Here is a 22,549-nt window from a genome sequence, read left to right on the forward strand (position 1 = left end):
ACCTTGAGCCAGCATTTTGTGATGGTCTGTGTGCTGCTTCAGAGATCAGCTGTAAGAAGTAATTCACTTTCACACAGGTGTTGCAATTCGATGGGCAAGCCCTTGCGATTTATTAGTGCAGTCGTGCAATGTTTTGGGTTGCCCCACTGCACTAATAAATCGCAAGGGCTTGCCCATCGAATTGCAACTCCTGTGTGCCAGTGAATTTCTTCTTACTTTGGATGGGATGTGGCCGAATCCTCTGTCACTGGGCACCAGGAAAAATAGTTTGCCGGGTTTTGTGAGGTGTGCGGTTTCTCCAAATTCGCTCCTGACCAGAAATACTAACTGTAACAGGAAGAAAGGGTGTGAGTAAAAGACAAAAGTTTGTCTGTTAATTGGCTCATGTGACCTAACATGTATGGTTTGTTTGTGTGCATTGTGATTCATAGGATCCCAGGGGGTGTCCGTTAATTCTTAAAATGGCAATTTTCTATTTTGGATTACCCAATGGCACATACTACTAAAAATGTTAATTACCATGAGAATGGTTTAATTACATGAAGCAGGGTTTTACATATGAGCTGTTTTATGCAATATCTTTTTATAGAGACCTATGTTGTTTGAGGATATAGCTTCCTTTACTTTGAATTGAAGTTTCCTAAACTCAGCATCAAAACTCCGAAATCTAAAAGCTGGAGCGCTTGTGTGGAAGTCAATGGGAGCTATATTTTTAAAATTAAATCTATTTTTAATTAGAGTTTTTCAGATATATTTGAAATTTGGCTCACACAGGGAACATCATTATTTAATATTTTTTTTATTAATGTGTCAAAAGAAGTATCTGGCCAGATTAACAAACTGTGTTTGTGTTATAGCCTTCTTGGAGGTATGATATATTGAGCCTTATTTTCAACCACAGTGTACTGTTCAAAGTGCAGTTTCAGGGTAAATGTCCATGTTGTTTCCTGAATATTCAGAGTTTCTTCCCAGAATTCTCACAGCTGTGTTACACTTTCACAAATAAGGTGAGTGGGGATTGTATTACTTCTGCTGTCTTGCTTGAAAAACATGTCAGTCTTGGTTAGCAAATAATTATGGCTAAAGTACCTTTGAAGCATGTTATGATAGTCTTAAATTATCTTCAATATAATGATCAGAGTCTTTTGAGTTTTTATGGTTCAAGTCCCGTTTGAGGTCCAAAAATTGTTTACAGACCTGCCTTAGCTAATGACACAGTTAAAAGTATATGAACACATTGCTGTTGGTCTTCCAAGAGTATCTTATACTCTCCTAAGGGGAGCAGAACCTGCCATAGTGAAATAAATTAATTCATGAATTCAACGTGAAGCCTTATGTCTTTATGAAATGATCTAGCTTACCTTCTATGATACTTGTAGTTGCAGCATGTACATATACTAGATATGTTTTTGTCATTATGCCGAATTTAATTCAATATACGAGTCCACTTCAGAACATTTTAACAAAAAACATACTCAATGTTTATTCCCACACCATTATAATTACAGATTTCACCATCCCGCGTTCCCTCAGCTAATAGTAGATATTGTTTAGTTAACATCCAAGGATATTTGCATTCCAGTTAATTTTAGGTTCCCGCCGTAATTTTCAGGTGCCGATATGCATCAGCCAATTAGCATATCATTTCATTGACTTGCTTTCACTTGATAAGATGAAAATTAAAAGCACTATTAAAATATTCTTTCACAGTGTGTAATTAGTTATGGTGTTGTATTAGTGATAATTGGTTTAAGAGCTAAAGGGTCAATTATTCTGTTTGTGAAGGAAAGTGAGTTCATGCTGGGAATATGAAATGTCATTTTTACATATTGTCATATTATAATAGACAGGCGTTGAGTCTTAATATTGTACATATATATATATATATATATATATATATATATATATATACAGTATATGTGCAAACATTTCAGACATAACGTGAGCATATCAAGTTATATATTTCTTTTTGATAGTTGTTCAAAATATATGTTATTCCCCTATTCTTCTTATTTTTCTTGGTATGATTTTTTCTCACGTTGGGCAGTTTCTAATTGTTGGCTAGCAACTTAATTGGCAGCCAAATAGCAGATCACATTGCTTTTTGGTTCTGCTTTTGCCCATTTCATATTAGACCTTTTCATCTCTTGCAGAGAAAGTTGTTAATCATATTTCATCATTTTGCAGATCTCATTACAGTCTGTTTTACCATTTATTAAATCATTGGATTCTTCTAAAATATGCAAAATTTAAACTTTACAAAATACCCATTTATAAATGAAAAAAGGTGTCTCCATTTACTCTTAACTTTAACTATGCCATTCATATTTATAAAGCTCAGCAATGATTTGTAGTGCTGATGAATATGATCAGGAAAACCTCACTCCAGGTAGCATTGGGGACAAGCCACTTTGCACCTTGCGATAGCAGAACTTATTCAGATGCACAACATACGTAACCAGTAGGGAGTCTCGCTTAGCCTTCCCCTCATGAATGCAGCCCTGCTAAACATGGAGAGCACTGTATTTACCCAAAAAGCACAGGTATGTAGGATACCATGCCAGGAAAGAATGCATAATACAAAAAATATGGTGGCTTGTGTCTGTTACTTGCACTTTGCCTCCCACTCCATTATTATTAAACGACTCCTAAGTAGCGATGAGCAAAATTTTTCGCTGCGTTTAGCTGCAAAAATTGCATCCATACACTTCAATGGGTGAAAAAAATTGTTGCGCCACAATTTTGTCGCACCACCTTGTGCATCAGAATTTTTTTGTTGCCCATAGACTTCAATCATTTTGGCGAATTTTTGCCATTTCGCAAATTTTAGTCAAAGCTAAACAGGTCAGTTTGCCCATCACTACTCCTAAGAAATATTCTGCCAAAGAAAAGAGTTAATCTGACAGGATTTCTTTTTGACCCACAGGTAATCAGGGCTACTGGAGCTCACATATCTCCCATTTACAAAATACATTGTGGGGGCGATTCACTAACTTCAAGTGAAGGATTCGAAGGTAAAAAACTTTGAATTTCGAAGTTTTTTTTCGGCTACTTTGACCATCAAATGGGCTACTTCAACCTTCGACTACGACTTCGAATCAAACTATTCGAAGTAAAAATCGTTCGACCATTCGATAGTCAAAGTACTGTCTCTTTAAAAAAAACTTCGATCCCCTAGTTCGCCATCTAAAAGCTACCGAAGTCAATGTTAGCCTATGGGGAAGGTCCCCATAGGCTTGGCTAACTTTTTTTGATCAAAGGATATTCCTTCGATCGTTGGATTAAAATCCTTCGAATTGTTCGATTCAAAGGATTTTATCGTTCGATCGAAGGAAATATCCTTCGATCGAACTATCTGCGCTAAATCCTTCGACTTCGATATTTCGAAGTCGAAGGATTTTAATTCCTAGTCGAATATCGAGGGTTAATTAACCCTCGATATTCGACCCATAGTGAATCGGCCCCTTTATGTGGTCAAGGGAATTCTTTATTTAGCATTTTCCTCCCATGGCAGGTGTATTTTCCTGGCTAAAATAAATTCAGAACATTTATAAAGGTACCATGTACAGTACAGTATTGAGTATGGCAAAGTTTTGGTATAAAATTGTAACATAGCAAGTCTGTTTATTGTCAACATATAACTTTAATAAATAATAATATATAATAATAATTAATTAATAAATATGGAAAAATGTAGGTGCAACATAATTATTTTTTCACGTAAGCTCTTTTCAGAACTCTATAAATAATTCCCAAGAATTGTAGAGGAACAGCACATAGTTTTATAAATCAGTAAGTCTTATTAATCTTTTCCTTCTCTATTTCTTCTTTGTCTTTGTTTTTCTGGATGCCAGAGGGTTTAACCACTTATTATAACCACTGACCCTGCATACCTGTTGTTTGACATGTGTTTGGGTGTCCCCAATTTATGTAATCATTTTAACATGTTAGATATGAACAACACCCTAATTTACAATTCTTTTTGCTAGATCACTCAAATTTCTGTGTTTATGGAGATTCATTACAGATTACCATATTTGCCCTTTCTATGAAATGTTAAGGCTCCACCTCCTACTACAAATGATTAATACTTTTTACTTCTCTGTGAAATTCTGACCATTGATATGCTGAGCATTTCTTTTGAGAATTTTGTTTTATTGTCACTCATAAACATCTTGAAATGATAAATAATGCACTCATTTTGATCAATTAATCAGATTGGTAAAATGTTTTCCACTGAAAAATTAAGAAAATTTCAAGATGTTGAGATACATTTTCTGAATGTAAGAAACAGCATTGGAAATGTGAAAACATTTCAAAGAGCATGAGAAATGCAACATTTTACCAAGATAAACGCTTAAATGTTTTCTTTTGAAGGGAAAAAATACACATTTTTTAATCAGTGCATTTTGTTGAAAAGATTGCTAGATTAGAAAATAACATCACATTCAAATAATATTGTGGATTGGCTTTGGATGTATTTTTAAAAACAAAATAGCATGATAAAAACATGCAAAGCAATAGGTTTGAAAAGCCATATTTGACAGATTGTGCCAGTTTGGAGGATTCCTTAAAAATGTTGTGTTTTTAAAATATTCATATACCATTTAAATAAATATTTGTTTTCTTTTGTTAATAAAGACTCTTTATTATTGCAATGGAATGAAAATGAGGGCAGAAACTGCCTCTAGAAACCAGAAATGTAATATATTTTTTTGCCATACCAATATCCTAGAGCAACTTTAAAAATTAAACCACTGTAAAATGTATAATAATATAGGTCATAATGAGCATCTATCTGTTCTTTTTTCAAACTTCTTCCCCAAAGTCTCATACTTAGTAAATTAATTTCCTGGCGTAAAGTTCATCTTTATGTGATCCCAAATGGATCCAAGAAATAAGAACAATGAAATAAATAGTTCACATACTTTGAAAACCTCTATTTTTCCTTCTAATTCAAAGAATTTGCTCAGTGAGTAAACACAAATTGAAATATGAAATCTCTAAAAAAAAAATCAAATTTTTTTTAATAAGCTTTACCTGGAAATATTCTATTAGAGATCATGACCAAAGGGGATGTATAATGAATTACTGTTGACTTCTTTCTTTGCTGCTGTTGCATTTTTGTTCTTTTCCCATTATCCTGCTTTTATTATTTTAGCATCTTCCTATCACGCTCATATTTTGTTAAAAATGGTCATAAGGAAGTGTCTCAATTTATTTGGATGCATTGCTAACCGAGAGAGTGCATTTATTAACATTGGAGACAAACATCACCAGTGATGTTGCCCACAGCAACCAATTATAACTTTGCTTTAGTTTTCTAATTTGTAGGTGACTGTTCACATCTAATAGCTGATTGGCTGCTATGGGAACATCACTGGTAATGTTTGTCTCCTATGTTAATAATTGTGCAGGGGGAAGGAAGAGTTGTCCAGAAAAAAAACCTGCAAAAGACATTACAGCCTACAGAAAAAACAATTTAGAAAGACATTTTTAAGTTCAAAATAATATATGTATACTGCCATTTTATTTTTTAATTTCCATTTTTTTAACATCTTGTTATAGTGCTATATTTGTTAATTTGCATAGTTCTGGGTCAAATGACATTAATGTTGGATGAGGGTACACAGGCAGGTAAAATGTATTTTTTCATAAATTATGAAGGATAAGAAATAATACTGTTAAAAAAAAAAGTGGAAATTAAAAAAAAATATTATCAAGCATTAGCTAAATATATGCACAGATTCATTATCACAGGTGGGCAGATGTAGAAATGTGAAAAGTTGCCAGTCTAGAATGCTCTGTTTTTACAGAGTGTTAAAAGATTACATTTTGCAATGATGTGTCATGTACCTGGCAGTTTCTGTTAAGCTGCTCTTTGAGACAAGGAGATGAATATATTAAACTTCTTTCCTCTATGTATTTCTAGAGTTTATGTTTGAGAACACATACAGATAATTTGTACTGTGAGCATCTTACTCTGGAAAGAGATTTTCACTTTCTGCTACCAGAACTATATATAGCCAGTCTTTATTGATCCAACATAATCTAAAGAACTTGCTTTTAAGATTATCTTATTTTATACGTATGTATTTTCCTGTCTTATCTGTACTGCATCGTTTGAAGGTGAATTATTCTGTTGTGAGTTTTTGTTGTATCAATAATCAAACTCCTCCTAGAAAGAATTACTATGTAAATGTAGATTCCTTTACTGCAAAATAGTTGTCTTTCCTTCATGGGTTTGTTAGTGTAAGCAAAAGAAGACTAATAAAGAATTCATATTTCTCTGAGGGAAAATTATAGGATACGGAATAAAGTTACCTCGTTGTATCCAGTGACTTTATGTATAGGCAAGGCTAGGATATCTCTAGGTATCACTATGAACACTATGGGGCCGATTCACAAAGGGTCAAATATCGAGGGTTAATTAACCGTCGATATTCGACTGGGAATTAAAATCCTTCGACTTCGAATATCAAAGTCGAAGGATTTTAGCGCAAATAGTGCGATCGAACGATTCGAAGGATTTTAATCCAACGATCGAAGGAATATCCTTCGATCAAAAAAACTTAGGAAAGCCTATGGGGACCTTCCCCATAGGCTAACATTGAGTTCGGTAGCTTTTAGATGGCGAACTAGGGGGTCGAAGTTTTTTCTTAAAGATACAGTACTTCGACTATCAAATGGTCGAATAGTCGAACGATTTTTAGTTCGAATCCTTCAATTCGAAGTCGTAGTCGTAGTCAAAGGTCGAAGTAGCCCATTCAATGGTCGAAGTAGCCCAGAAAACACTTCGAAATTCTAAGTTTTTTTACTTTGAATTAGTGAATCGGCCCCCAACTATTGTAAAATATTAGGTAATTTACAGCTGCAAGATTCAGTCTCCTTAGCAATCAAATAATGACCATATGGAAATAATCTACTTGGTTGTATCAAAACTAAAATATTGGCTTACAGTATGAGGTATTTCCACATAAAAGCAGAAACATTCCAATTCCTCAGTTTGACATAAGCTATGTAGATGACCTACTCAAGATAACCTAGACATTAAAGCAATTTTATATTATCACTTGAATTGTGCATGGCAACACATGATAATGCAAATGATATCACCGCGTATCCTCTTTTAACTTTAGGGCATGAAAATTTATACAGGAAGTATATTTTGAACCGGTTAAAGTAGGGATCATGAGTGTTTTACTTTACCTTCATCTTCATCTTCATTCAATTTTAATAAGCCTTGATCTATGTTAAATACAGATTATCCTTTTCTTTTTTGAATGACAGACCAAATATACTGAGACACAAAGAGTTTAAAGGGATCCCTCCTGCCTTTAGCGAAAGGCAGCAAACAGCAATTGATTGTGATTGATAGTGTATTTTACCCAACGTGTGGTTTTATTGACATCCTCCATTAATAGTGGATGTTAATCACAACACAGGAGCTGCTAACTACCATGTCTAAAGAGTATGTTGTCACTTTAGGTAGCTTGTGCGGTAATATTAGAAGCTGTCAGTACAGCTTAAAAACATTCTAGATAAAGAGAAATCTTGCTTAATGAACAAAAATATAATCAGTGGTCCTTTCTATATGTAGTTTTCAATTGAAAAGCAGAATTTTTTTATTCATTCTGCTCTGCTAAGACTTGCATGTGACTTCATAGATTTGTTAATCAGCAGGCTTCTGCTATTTGGTTTCAGTGGTCAGAACTATCAGTGTAGAGCAGTGATCCCCAACCAGTAGCTCGTGAGCACCATATTGCTCTCCAACCCTTTAGTTTTGAATTCCCGGCTTGGAGGCAAGTTTTGGTTGTATAAAAACCAGGTGTACTGCCAAACAGAGGCTTAATGCATGTTGACAATTCATATTGGGGCTTCCAAACGGCTAATCACAGCACTTATTTGGCACCCCAAGAACATTTTTTATGCTATTGTTGCTCCACAACTCCTTTAACTTCTCAATGTTGCTTACGGGTTCAAAGGGTTCCCCTGGTGTAGAGAATAGAAAGGACAAATATTTTTTATAGTAGCAACATTTAGAAATAACCACTTGTTATGTGGTGAACTATAGCTTCTTGAGCCACTTGGCCATCGGGCACTTGCACCACTGTCACGCACCCAAGGGGAACTTGTAATACACATTTTAGTGGTAAATAAACTGGAGGTTGTACCGGGTCAGCCTTTTTTTCAAGACTCTAGGCCTTACGTAACCTAGTCCCTCTTCCACTGGATCCCTCTTCCTTTCTTTAAACAAAAAAATTGTGATGTTCTCCTTTAAACCTGTGCCAATTAATGCTCATGACGCATGTGAATAACACACATGTGATGCACACACATAACAAGTGTATTGGGGCACATTTCTCATTTCTAAATGACTACTGTTATCTATTAGCCCACACCTTTGGTTGGGGATAACATTTCTACCCAACAGGTGCCCTTTAAGGCTTTTTTGTTCACATCCTGGGTAATGTCTGTATTCTGGAATGTCTTTACAATGGAGATTGGCCATTCTGAAACAATATTGTAGAGCTTTGCATTCAGGTGCACTTGCCTACAATTAATAGAAGAAATTGCAGATAACACTCTCAGATGGGTCTGTTAACTAAACTGAAGTTAAACACTTTCCTCTCAACTATTTAACTTTGTTGAAAGGAATTTATTCCGCAAAGACCATGTAAAAGTGGAATTCCTAGGGAGATCACATTGTAGACATTACTGTTAAGGCAAATATGAAATTTCACTCAGCCATGATAAGCTTCACTTGGACTGATATATTGACTTAATAAGATAAAAACTAGGTTTTTAGTCTTTTTCATGATGTCAGGTCCCTGTAGTATATTCATTTGGGGAAATTATTCACTGGCTATAATATTAGTTCTTAATAGCACAAATTCTAGTTCCCCTGCATTTATTCTTGTGAATCTCATAATTATAGCAAAGGAGTACTGCTGCTGGCACAATAGATATTTTAATCATTTTCTTTCCTTCTGGAAAATGCAATATCCTTTTATTGTTTGCAGTGTACAAAGGGGAAACTTGCTAAACACATTAAGCATGAAAATAATGCTTTAAAAAAAAGAAACAACTAAAGTTAAAATAGAGGGAGTAATTTCATGGGTTGCACTTTGCTGCAAGGCATTTTTTTTACTGCATTTTGTGTTGGTTTTTACTTCAGCAGAGATGTCCGTTTAATGTTTTATAGATTACCTGTGTCCCATTATGCCAGAGAAGTTAATAACAGAATGAGAGAACAAAGGGCTCCTTTTATTGCTAGAATGTTAGGACCCTAGATGTGGAAACATGGTATGTCCAACCTGTAACCCTTCATCTTTTGTTGAGCCACAACTCCTTGCTATCCCAAAAGCCTTTACACGCCATGCATGAAAGCCCATGTTGCAGTGAAACGCTTATATTCCGTTTCCTAAACCTGCTTTTCCTCTGGACTTCAGCCCCGTGGCATATTCTTTTTAAGACTTATTTTAATGAGACATAACAACCAATTTAATGCCAACAGGATTTTAGAAAGATGAACAGTAGTATGGACAGCAATCTGATGGTTTTCTCTATTTTTCTTGTTTGAAATCCATAAGCCATTTTGCATATTCCTCTTTCAGTCGGCTGTAAGGTAGAAACCGTGTCCCTTGGATCACATTAAAATCACGGAGGTTCCATGCTGTAGGCAAATCTGCTTCTATTTTACTGTAGTGGATGTTTATCACTACAAAAGTCAAACATTCTTCTCTTAAGGGTAGATAATAGATATGAATGCTCTGTGTTATTCTAGGAGCCCTCTAAAGTTATTTTATCAAACGTTTAAGTTTTAAGCTTATATTAATTAGTAACAGAAATGTACACTAAAGACCTAATCATTGTTTTTTCTAACACTAATTTGGGAACTCCTTTCTCACTCCAGAAGAGCATATTAAATTTATCTCTCTGTCCCAGGCAGACTCTTGCTAAAATATTGAAGGGAATAGATGATTCTCACTCATGCACTTTCCATTTTCAATAACTATTTCAATAACATGGGCAGCATTTTTTTTAAATAGTAATTTACTGCTGTATTTCTTCAACTTCTTTACAGGCCACAACAGATCTTAATTTCTTATTGTATACCCTTTTCTGTTGTTACAGACAAAAGCTAGGTTAGAGGGTACAGCCAGGCATAGTATTTGAACATACTGGTTTCCAGCCCAAGCCTCTCACAGCAGTGCACAAGGGTATTCTTCTTCCATGAGCTTATCCGCTAAAATCCCTATACTATGTATGCCAACCCTTCTGATCCTGTGACTGCTGTGATAACAGAAGCCCCCCCCCCCTAGAAGAATTTCTTGATTTTTCTACTGATGCCTCCTACTGCCCACACTTCTCCACTAACTGGATTCTGGAGACGCATAGCATACCGTTATAACCTAGGACAGTGATCCCCAACCAGTAGCTCGTGAGCAACATGTTGCTCTCCGACCCCTTGGATGTTGCTCCCAGTGGCCTCAAAGCAGGAGCTTTTTTTGAATTCAAGGCTTGGAGGCAAGTTTTGGTTGCATAAAAACCAGGTTCACTGCCAAACAGAGCCTCAATGTAGGTTGACAATCCACATAGGGGCTACAAAATGGCCAATCACAGCCCTTATTTGGCACCCCAGGAACATTTTTCATGCTTGTGTTGCTCCCCAACTTCTTTTACTTCTGAATGTTGCTCACGAGTTCTAAAGGTTGGGGATCCCTGACCTAGGAGAATACTTTGCAACTTGAAGTAAGCCAATTATTTATCATAATTAGTGATGGGCAAATTTATTCGCCAGGCACAAACTTGCAGCGAATTTCCATGTTTCGCCACCGGCAAATAAATTTGCAAAGTTGCCGCAAAAATTCTGACAGGGACAGATTCGCCCATCCCTAGTTATAATGTGCATTTATTTACAGGTTCCTATGAGTACTGTATGCAGACAGAGAAATCTTAATTTCTGAAATTTATAGAGGATTAGGTATATTTTTTATTGATGTGCTCTTGGGTTTATTGAAAATCAGTTCATTTTTGGATTTTATTGCAAAACAGTACATTTTGATCATTTTAACAACATTTTTGCTATGAGTAGAACTTGCTTTATAAGGTTGAATAAAAGTGAATTTGAAAGCCAATAAAGGACACCATTGCTGCTTTTCAGCTAGTTGGCTGCTCGCTTGGATCAGGATATTGGAAAGTAAGGGTTGAGCAAACTTTCTTCCCTGGTACAGGTACTGCAAAATTTGCTGTCCCACTGGCGCCAACATTTTTTGTAAATACACACTAAAATTTCCGGTGATCTGTTTTGCAGATAAAAAACACATTCATAATTATTATGCTCCCCTTGTCTTCCACATTAACCAATGGAATTGTAGTTCCTCAGTCCCAGGATGAGGAGCTGTCCAGGCACCGTTCTTGGAAGAAGCATTTTAGGGGGGGCCTTTTTAAACTAGTTTATCCAACAAGGTAGGATAATGTACATGCTATTGCAGGGCACAGTATCATTTTGACTTTGCTTTAGTTCCATCAAATTTTGATAAAAATTTCACCATTTCACAAATTTCCAGCGTTTTCGCAAATTGGTTAGCAAAGAGGATAAAGGCCAGTTTTGCTCATCACTAGTTTTACAATGCTATTGTCCTGATGTCTATATGAAGTCAAATTGGTTTTAGCATTTTCAAGTTTAATAAATAATAAATAATAATATACAAAACCATTTTTTTGATTACATCTTGTGTTTGCTATAAAAAAAGTGATCTATTTATATAATACCAATCTTCTCGTAAAACTCATATGCAATAGTCACTTTATTTTGGAGAAAAAAAGCCAGAACTTAGCTCCAGTGGAAGCTCTGCCCCTGCAACAAACCATACGTTACTCTTCTTTATACACATATTTATTTATATTAAGGCTGTATGGTGGAAGGCTGCACTTCGCTCCAGTGGAAGCTCTGCCCCTGCGACAAACCATACGTTACTCTTCTTTATACACATATATTTATTTATATTAAGGCTGCCTGGTGGAAGGCTGCACTTAGCTCCAGTGGAAAATCTGCCCCTGCAACAAACCATACTTTACCCTTCTTTATACTCATATATTTATTTATATTAAGGCTGCCTTGCTTGAACTCTCAACTGCAATGCAAGTCCCTCTTTGTGGTAGAAAGAAAAATAAATATTTAATAAATAAGAAAAGCTCATGCAAGTTATACTGAGCCTTGTGTGTATTTTCTTATAATAAGAAAGTATTAACTCTACCTGCCCTGTGTGCTCAAGGGGAATAAGGCAGGAAGCTCAACGCTTATAAATGTTTTATTCCAACAAAAATATATAAAGGAAAAATTATAGCTACATCTGGTAAAATGAGTTCTGCCATCTTAGAGGTCTCCCATCTCTGGTGGATGTTTCATTCAAAGTTAGATTGTATACTGTATATGTGTGTATAATGACATTGTACCACCTCAACAGGAGTACTTGTGAAAAGTAAAAAATGGATTATTATGTTGTTGTCATTATTGTGTTTCGTACAGCAACTGTTTGAGAAAGAGCACAGTTGGGGGCCTAATTATCATACTGTGTAAAACACTGGAGAAAAACATCACCATTGATGTTGCCCATAGCAACTAATCAGCAATCAGATTTCCACAGTCACCTACAAGTTAGAAAATGAAAGCAACTATCTGATTGGTTGTTATAGGCAACATTTACCATAATTACCATAACCAGGGTAAGTTGCTATTTACTGTACTTTTAAGGAGTGCTCCTCCATGGTTCTCCTTACATATAGTTTAAATTGTAATACTTTTATTTTTTTTGTATAATTTTTTACATTGCAAAATGGTACAACTTTGCAAATCCTTCTAGCATTGTCTAAATAAAGTTATACATGTATACAAACATGCATACAAAAGTTGTTTCTCTATGAAATTACAGATGCTGGGTTCATTTGTCCTAGTGGGTCCCGGGTAAATGCCCCTTTTGACCATTTATAAAAGTTGCCTTGAGTGATCATTCATAAATGTACTTTAGCTCTGAGCCAAGATTTGGATTGTTTTTTCCTAATGGTAAATAATCTATTGTGACATTATTCCTAAAAATAGGATATTTGCATGCAGCAGTGGTGTTCTGCTGACTCCCTAGTCATTTAATTGCATATTAGCCAACAATGAAGGCTGACATGATGGAAAAGGATCTGTAATTCAGAACTATGAAGACAAGAATTTCCTACAGGCATAAATGTTTTCCTGACTACTAACAATGTGATTATGGAAGCTCCTGAGTCCTGACGTGGATCAATATGTGTCAGTTACCCTTGGAAGTAGTGTATGTGAGTGCATGTCCTTGCTCTTAGTAATTTAGCTTAGAAAGAGAAGTTAAATTTGTAGCCTTGGACATATCCACATATAATACTATAATATAATACTATATTCATTGTATTCATTTTTGAGAGGCTAAAATAAATCTATATATTTTTAGTGGCAGATTTACTAATATTTGTTTCAAATTCGATTTGAAATTTATTTTAATCCTATTTAGTCCTAATTTTTTCATTCAAATGTTTTGATAAGACATTGGCCCTCTGAAAAGAATATGTTTTAAGAACAGAATTTACTTCTGCTGGATGAAAGATCTTCCCTTGTCAAGGTCACTTAGTGGATCTCTATAGAGAGCTTTTTTTATTGTTTACATTAGCATGAAAAAATCTAATATGTAGGCCAGCAGTTTGTCAGCAACTTTAATAAAACTGGATGATCGCCAGTAAACAAAAGCAAATAACCTCAAACCAAGCCTAAAATATTCAATGAAAACTAGAATGGTTTGAAACACAAAGCCATACTAAATAATTTAAGGCTAAATTGAAGCTAAATACAATTATAAATAAATGATAGCGGCCCTAATTATATTCGCTCTACCGTACTGTGAACCTTTATAGCCTCATGTGGATATATATGAATTTTTAACAATTCTTTTAATGTTAACACCTTTAATATTTACCTAGCGTAAGATTTGTTTTGCTTTTGGAGCCAGTAATTTAACTTCCATTTTGGTATGTTGTTTTTAAGGCCGTATAAGTTAAATTGTACTACTCCTGAATATTGCATTTAGCAATATTTTTGTTAATACTTATTTTTTATCACAAAACTGGTAAAATACTATGAATATCAATACTAATGTGAGAGAAGGTTATGTTTACAAACATGTGTAACCTAAATTGACAACTGAACAAAGTAAATTAATTTTTAATAGACATGATTTGCTGTAATATATTGTAAGAAAAGTTTTTTTCTCTCTTTTATTTACAGAAAGGCTTAGAAATAGTGAAATGAGTGATCTGTCCCAGTTAAAAACTTCACAAAAATCATTGAAGTCAAAGGGTATTGTCAATGAGTCAATGAGGGGCACAGTTATCAGAATAAGGAAAACAATTATGGATGGTGTATTTGAACTGTAATTGATAGAATAGTTAAGAGTAGCCTGGGCAGGAATAATCTAAATTCCTCCTATAAGGATTAATAATTGAAAATTATGTTCAGTGATTAAATTCAGTGGTAGAACTAGATGGTATAGAACTGTAGTGCAGTCATAAGGGCATTTCTGCTACTGTTATAAATATGGAGCTTCATCCTCAGCTCTGACCACAAACAAAATTACATACTCATATATTGTTGTTGGTCAATCCTGACCCCAAATGCAGATGTGGTTGTGCTAAAAAGGATTTTATTGGTTATCATTGCCATTGGTCTTAATTCATTGCTTTTTTCAAATATAAACCAAAAAAATAATATAAAATATGTGAAATGATATTAAACATGTTCAGTAATTTTTGTACAGTTTATTCATATGTGGTTAATGATTTCTGCATAAAGTGGAACACATTCAAGTTTTGATGACTGAGCCATATGAAGATTTCCTACACTAGGGGGCACATTTACTTAGGTTCGAATAACAAGGGTTAATTAACCCTCGATATTCGACTGTCAAAGTTAAATCCTTCGAAATCGAAGGATTTACCGCAAATCGTTTGATCGAATGATTAAATCCTTTGATCGAACAATTAAATCCTTCGAATCTAACGATTAAACCCTTCGAATCGAACAATTTGAAGGATTTTAATCCATCGATCGAACGATTTTCCCTTGACCAAAAATTTGTTAGAAAGCCTATGGGGACCTTCCCCATAGGCTAACATTGAGGTTCAGTAGGTTTTACTTGGCGAAGTAGGGGGTCGAAGTTTTTTTTAAAGAGACAGTACTTCGACTATCGAATGGTCGAATAGTCGAACGGTTTTTAGTTTGATTCGAAGTCGTAGTCGATGGTCGAAGTAGCCAAAAAAACACCTTGAAATTCAAAGTTTTTTCCATTCGAATCCTTCACTCGAGTAAATGTGCCCCCACGTCACAGGAGATATAAGGGGAACAACTAAGTATTAATACAGGTATGGGATCCCTTATCCAGAAACTCGCTTTGCAGAAAGCTCTTGATTTCAGAAAGGCCATGTCCCTCAGACTACATTTTAAGCATATGATTCTATTTATTTTTTATCTGTAACAATAAAACAGTAGGTGGTACTTGATGTGAACGAAGCTGCAGGAATACAAATTGGTGCAAAACAATCCTATTGGGTTTTTTAATGTTTAAATGTTTTTAGTAGTCTTGGGGGCAGATTTATTAAAGGTCAAGTTGTTTTTATTTAGTTGTAAATACCCCTTCCAAATATTTAGCCGGAACCTCCTTTCTTCTAATTATTAAAAGTTAGCGCCACATACAGAAACAACAAAGATATTATTAAGTCAAAAGACAAACATGGAAGTAAAATAGTTTGTAACCGTGCACTATGTACACTGTTCTCTTTCACCCTTCCATTCCCTGATTTGCATATATAAATTAGGTTCAGGTTCGGTATTAGAGGCAATGGAGGTTCGGCTGAAAATAGAGAATTCAATGCATCCCTAATGATTACTCTTAACAAGGACATTATAGACAGATAGCATGGGATCTCACCCCTTTAGACTGCAGGAACTGAACTTCCATTTGAAGATTCTATTAATCCCTTGTAGTTTATTTGAAGGGGTTGAACTTGATGGATTTTTTGTTAAACCAACCTAACTATATGTAATTATGAAGGCAATTTAAAAAGAAAAAAGAGTTCATATTTTAAAAGCATTAATGTATCTCTTGCATCATGCTTGTTTTTTTGTAAAATGGATAAAGATCAGAAACTCAAATTCCTATTTGCAGGTGCAGTGAACGCACTAGCCTGCAACTATTTTTCCTGGCATTTCAGTAGGGTTTGTGGGATGTAGCAGCTGTTAATGTAGATAAGACTTCAAGCTTTGCTTTTTTATTTTTGCTAGGAAATATTTATATATGTGAAAACAGGGTATAAACATAGTTGGAGCTATATTTCAAGTTCAACACTTTTTTGTAGGTTTAAGAGTAATTTTCCAGTAGAAAAATATATATATATACATTTATCGTAGCTTAGTGAAAACCAGTTGGCATCACCAATGCACTATGATTTAATGATTAAGGACATGGGGGTTAAAGAAGAGAAGAAAAAGTAGTAAATAGAAATTGGGAGATTAATCAAGACAGGGAACCTTGGGGGGCTTCGCTCTTTTTTTCTGTAAACACAATCCTACACATTTATTTACCAGCCACTGTCTGCAAAGTTTCTCATTCATCTAGGTCATGGTATATCTATTGCTATATCATATTCCTTGAATATGTTTTTGCTGGTCATCCAACTGGCTTCCTCAATCCTGAATTGAGAAAGCCAATTGGATGACTAGCGAAAGGTCTTGAAGAGAAAAAATACAGCAAGTCCAGTTGATCTAACTTATTACTATATCATCTTTTCTTTCTATTACTCCCCCTATTTCTCTTTACTTCACCTCAGTCTCATTTCTTTTTTCTATTTATCATGAACTCGAGGGTCTAAGTTGTCACAGAAAAGTAATTCAGCTGATGCAAGATGGCGTATTCACTATGGTAACTAAGGTCTTCACCTTCACAAAGGTTTCATTTCTGGTAAATAGCTACTTATAAATAAAAGATGTTTTTCTAAGAAGAACATGCGTTGAGATTATAATTTTACAACGGGCATGGTCCTCTATTCTAAGATTCATGAAAAACAGCAATTCTGACACTGGATGAATGCGGATTGGAGCAGTGTCAATGTGGTCCTTGGTCAATGAGCTGCTGAAGAGCATTTCAGTGTAACTCCATTTTAGTAAGTGGAAAAATCTGTGCAGTTATCTTCTGTAGAAACTGCACCTCCCCACCATTGGATCCGATGGCTCACAGAACAAATCGAAACTTACAACTTAACTTTTACTGGTGATTTACATAAAAACATGAGTCCAGGAAACATTAAAAGAATTGTTAAGGTCAGGGGGAAAAACGGACTATGGTAGGATTGTGCGATATATGCGGGCCGTGAGGTAGAAGATAGACCAATCAATGGGTCTTGGGATAACCACGGGGTAGGAATGAGGATAATCAACCATTACACTGGAAAACAATGGGTAAGATGCCCAATCCGCGTTGAGTAGCTGCCTCAATTTACCCTCCACCCCTTCAACCCCAGTTCACCCCTCCCAGTTCATTGGAAGGAGAGACAGGTGAAAACTGTGCCACTAAATATATGAACACTAATAAAGGTCACAGACCCACACTCAGAGTCCCCCTGCTGCACACTTTGCAGCCACCAAAATGAGTTACCCCTTACAAACACACACCCCCACTTCCATTAAGGGAGATGACAAAATAAGGTGGCATCAAAGGTTGACCCACTGTGTATTAAGTCCAGACACGTTGTGGTATACGTAAGTACTCCCAAATTCTACCCCCAGCAAGGCTCCGTTGTTCGCCCTCCCCTTCACCCACAGAGCGTCCCTCCCGGTATCGTTTGTAGATCAAAGGCCTGTAACATGTCGTATTAGTTTTAATCCCCCTGCCTAACTAATCTAAAAAGCGCCTGACGCACGTTTCTCCCGCTAATAGCAGGATTTATCAAAGGCTTTACATTACTATTTTACCCTGCACACCACCTTACTGTCTCTCGTATGTGTTGGATGGTGTTCCCTAAACCTGCATTAATTTCTATTATCTTCTGTAGAAGTTGATAAATTGCATTAATAGAGAAGTTTTATTTTTTGTTATGAATGATTTTTGAATCTCAATTAGTATAGTGTAAAGATGACAAGATAAGAAAATATAGACCTTCCTTAAAGGAAAACTATACCCCCAAAATGAATACTTAAGCAACAGATAGTTTATATCAAATTGAATGACATATAAAAGAATCTTACCAAACTGGAATATATATTTACATAAATATTGCCCTTTTACATCTCTTGCCTTGAACCACCATTTCGTGACTCTATCTGTGCTGCCTCAGAGATCACCTGACCAGAAATACTACAACACTAACTGTAACAGGAAGAAGTGAGGAAGCAAAAGGCAGAACTCTGTCTGTTAATTGGCTCATGTGACCTAACATGTGGTTTGTATGTGTGCACAGTGAATCTTACGATCTCAGGGGGCGGCCCTTATTTTTTAAAATGGCAATTTTCTATTTATGATTACCCAATGGCACATACTACTAAAAAAGTATATTATTATGGTAATGGTTTATTTACATGAAGCAGGGTTTTACACATGAGCTGTTTTACTCAGTATCTTTTAATAGAGACCTACATTGTTTGGGGGGTATAGTTTTCCTTTAAGAGGCTATTTGGGGTATAATGCTAAAAAATAGCCACATAATACAAATGGGCACTTATGGTTTGTCCGCTCATGATCAGGTCTTCCATGGGTCAATTTAAACATTTTAAAAGCCTTATAGGTCTAGGTGAAATAAGACTGTTGTGTAATTCAAGCAAAACCTAAGGAGGATGCTTTGGATACCATAGAGCAGACCATTCTGCTGTATGGGATATTCTAGGTAAACTTAGTATCTAGTCACCCATCATTACAGCTTACAGCATGTGTTGGCACTACAACTGCTACCACACCTTTGGGTGGGTTTTTTGGGGGGTTTATTCAGTGTTCTTGGACAGAAATGCATAAATCTGATTTAAAGCCAAATTACTGAATATGTAAATGTTACAAATGTGCATCTGCTCTCCCCACCAAATGTCTGAACTGATGTTGATATTTGTGATTCATACTTCATAAAAAGTTGTTTCAGCTTTATTCCTATTAAGACATTACAATAACAAGCAAGGTGTAGAAACCTACAGTATATGTCATATTTGGCATTGTGAAAACTGAAATGCCCACCATGTGGTCGGGTGTTTACAGATTTTGAGCCTAGTAAAAGTTTTGTAAACAGAAGCCAGGGCTGAACACATTGTAGTAAACAGTTTTTATTCTGCACAGACTGTCTGTCTGATTTGTCAAAACTGCAACCCTCTTATTTTATTTAACATTTTGAATTATTAGTGTGCCGAATGTTTATAAATGTCAAAAGACTCATTAATTACTGTATTTTATTGTTTCGATTCTGAAACTGGTAAATTCTTTTTGTGTTTATTTTGAGTTATTGTAAATCAAGTTATAATAATATGACTTTCTGTAAATTTATTTTGTATAGTAATTACATATGTTCCCAGAAGATACAGATTAGTAACATAGTGGGGTTGCATTTGGAGTCTATATAAGTAAAAGGCATAAGTTTTAATTTCTGTTCAATAATTTATCTGTGGCTGCCTATCTCCAGGGCTGCATATGAAGAAACAGCGCCCTGTGGCCGTATGTGCTGCACTGGACGCAATTAGAGCATGTGCACCCCCCACCCCCGTGCCCGCATGGCCCTAGCGCTGGCCTCTAGGGTGCAAAGCCTTCCCCTCGTGCGCTCTCGAGCAGCGGAGCACTGGGCTTTGAGTCCCCAGGGCTCCTCAGGATGGTGCATACATACCTAAGGGTCTCAGATAACATAGTTCCCCCCAAAACATTTCTGGTTGGTGGGAATAGGATGAATGGTATTCTTAGGACACTTTGTTCTTCTCAGATATATAACTAACTCCAAGTTAGAAGTCATATGAATTTATTTCAGTAATTCATGCTTTGTCTTTTAAATGACCCCCCCCCCCTCCAGTGTCCACAGATCTGTTTCCCTTGATCATTATATCAAGGAGCAGTAAACTGGCTTCTTGGAATCTTGGCCCAAAACAATCTTGTAGAAAAGACACATTTGCAACTTATTTTTGCAGCTCCCTACCGGCATCTTTAATTGAAGTTCTTGTGTCTTTTTAGAGAAAAGGTGGCCCCCTTCAATACTAAAACACTACTGGCATGACTGTCACCCAAGATATAAAGCACTGAACTAATATCTACATATATAATGCATAAAAAGCCAAGCGACCTCACTGACAGCTGATAACTGTATATAGAGAATTGTATAAAAATGGGGAATCCATATAAAACACAGGCATTTCCAAGATTAAAGCATAACTGGTTGAAGCCTGGATTTATAGTGTCCATTTGAGAGCTGTATATGAGCTATTTCTCCCTGTGCCTTTCTCCTTTAGAGGCTTAAGATGATTTTGCACTTTTATTTCTGGATAACATTAAGTCATAGGCAGCAGGCATTTTTATTTTCTTGGTTTAAAAGTGTCTTCTTTGGAAAAACCTCTTTAGATTTTTTGAATTCCTTTTTCTGTATTTTTCACATATTTGTCCTCAGGCCTGTACCGACCTTCCTTTATCCTTATTAATCTGGCTATATTGTTCAAAATAGAGAATTCTTTCTTGAAGCATTAGTGCCAGTAAATTTGTCATCTTGAGCAGCACAGAGCCAACTTGTTATTCTTTTCTTAGAGCAGCTTGTACCGTCTAGACTGATTTAAACATCTGGTAGAGAGCATAATGTCCCACCTGAGCAGGATATTTGACATTAATATTGTAAAAAAGTTTTTTAAGTAAAACCACAATATGTATTTATCTATTTACTCCACGTACGCCTTCATCCCACATTCCACTTCATAACATGTACTATTAATCCATTGTTATTTACAGTGTTTCTGCAGCCATGTTATTGCAAATAAAGGCCAATGAACTTAATGCTAGATTTACAAACATATCAAGCAGATAGTGAGGGGAGAAGCTGGAGGTCATTGATGAATACATTGATTTGTTTGTGATGCCTAGGCAATTCGGGTTCCGGATTTTTTTCTTTAAGTGTACAGCAAGAAGTCTTGATAGCTGCTATGGAAATATCACTCTGCATTGGGGTAGACTAACAAACTTGGTGGCAAAGAAGTTCTGGCACAAAAAGGGAGAGCCTAAAATAACCACCATTTTTATGCCATAATTTTACACACTTATTATGCAATGAGTTCAGAGATCACTATTCTGAGAAAAAGAGAATTATGTGCATTTGGACTCACTATCAACTTTATAGACAAAAATAACCTTACCCAAGGGTGAGAACCCAAAATCGGAACCCCATGCTGTATAGAATCAGTCTCCAAGACCCACTTAGATATTAAATTCTAAACCAGTTCCTGGATCATGAAGCTGGTTGATATCCTTGTATGTTTATTTTTTTTAGTGACTATTTCAGAACATCTTGGGTTATTTTGTGAGCCATGATGTTGACAAGGAACATGTTTTGGATTGTAGATACTTGATTCCTACATCCTGGCAAAGACATTATATATTTTACATTATGTTTTTTTCAAGTCCCTTATAGGGTTTTCATTCAGGTCTATTTACTTATGCATTCATATTTTATACAATTAAAGGAGATTATCACCACACAGGAGCGCTGTGTCCCCTATGGTGTAGTAGAATATTAATAATAAATTAGAAATTTGTGTATTGTGTATTTTATAATATATATTGTATTCAGAGATGCTTTAATGCTAATTAGATGTTTTAAGATGATATGAAAGATTCATATAATTTAGGTGAGTCCTCTTTTGCTAAGCAATTTATTTAATTATTTAAATAAAATAGTTAAATCGGTTAATTTTGTTAGATGACGTGTTATTTATTTGAACTATAAAAGGTCCCCCACTTACAGTATCTGTGAACATTTTTGTAGAAAGCCACACTTTTGAAGTCAAGACTATAAAATCCCATCCTTTGTGGTGTCAAGTAATGATTCTAGGGCAGAAGTAAGAAAGTGATTCATGATTTTTCTATAATAGTGAAAAATGTTTGCAGGAGAAAATACAAGATACTGCTCTTCTTTTCTCTGCTTCGTATGGTGCTGCTGGAACTCAGCAGAGAAAAACATTTCCACAAAGGTGGAACCTAAAAAGAAAAAAAGTAATAGAAATATTACCAGGAACACTGGGTCACAACGTGCTGATGCGGGGAATAAGACTTAGGGGCAGATTTATCAAGGATTGAATTTTCGAGGGTTAAAAAACCCTCGAATTCGACCCTCGAAGTAAAATCCATCGAATTCAAAGGATTTTAGCGCAAAACGTTCGATCTAATAAAAATCGTTCGATCAAACAATAAAATCCTTCGAATCGAACGATTTTAAGCGATCGATCGAAGGATTTTTATTCGACCCAAAAAAACTT

General features: G+C 35.5%; 1 protein-coding gene across 3 annotated transcripts in view; it reads left to right on the plus strand.

Annotated features, from left to right (window-relative positions):
- The window catches only part of edil3.L (EGF like repeats and discoidin domains 3 L homeolog), a 337,031-nt gene that overhangs the window by 226,322 nt on the left and 88,160 nt on the right, over positions 1-22,549 (plus strand).

Source organism: Xenopus laevis, chromosome 1L (assembly GCF_017654675.1).
Source record: "Xenopus laevis strain J_2021 chromosome 1L, Xenopus_laevis_v10.1, whole genome shotgun sequence".
In the NCBI taxonomy this organism is placed as follows: domain Eukaryota; kingdom Metazoa; phylum Chordata; class Amphibia; order Anura; family Pipidae; genus Xenopus; species Xenopus laevis.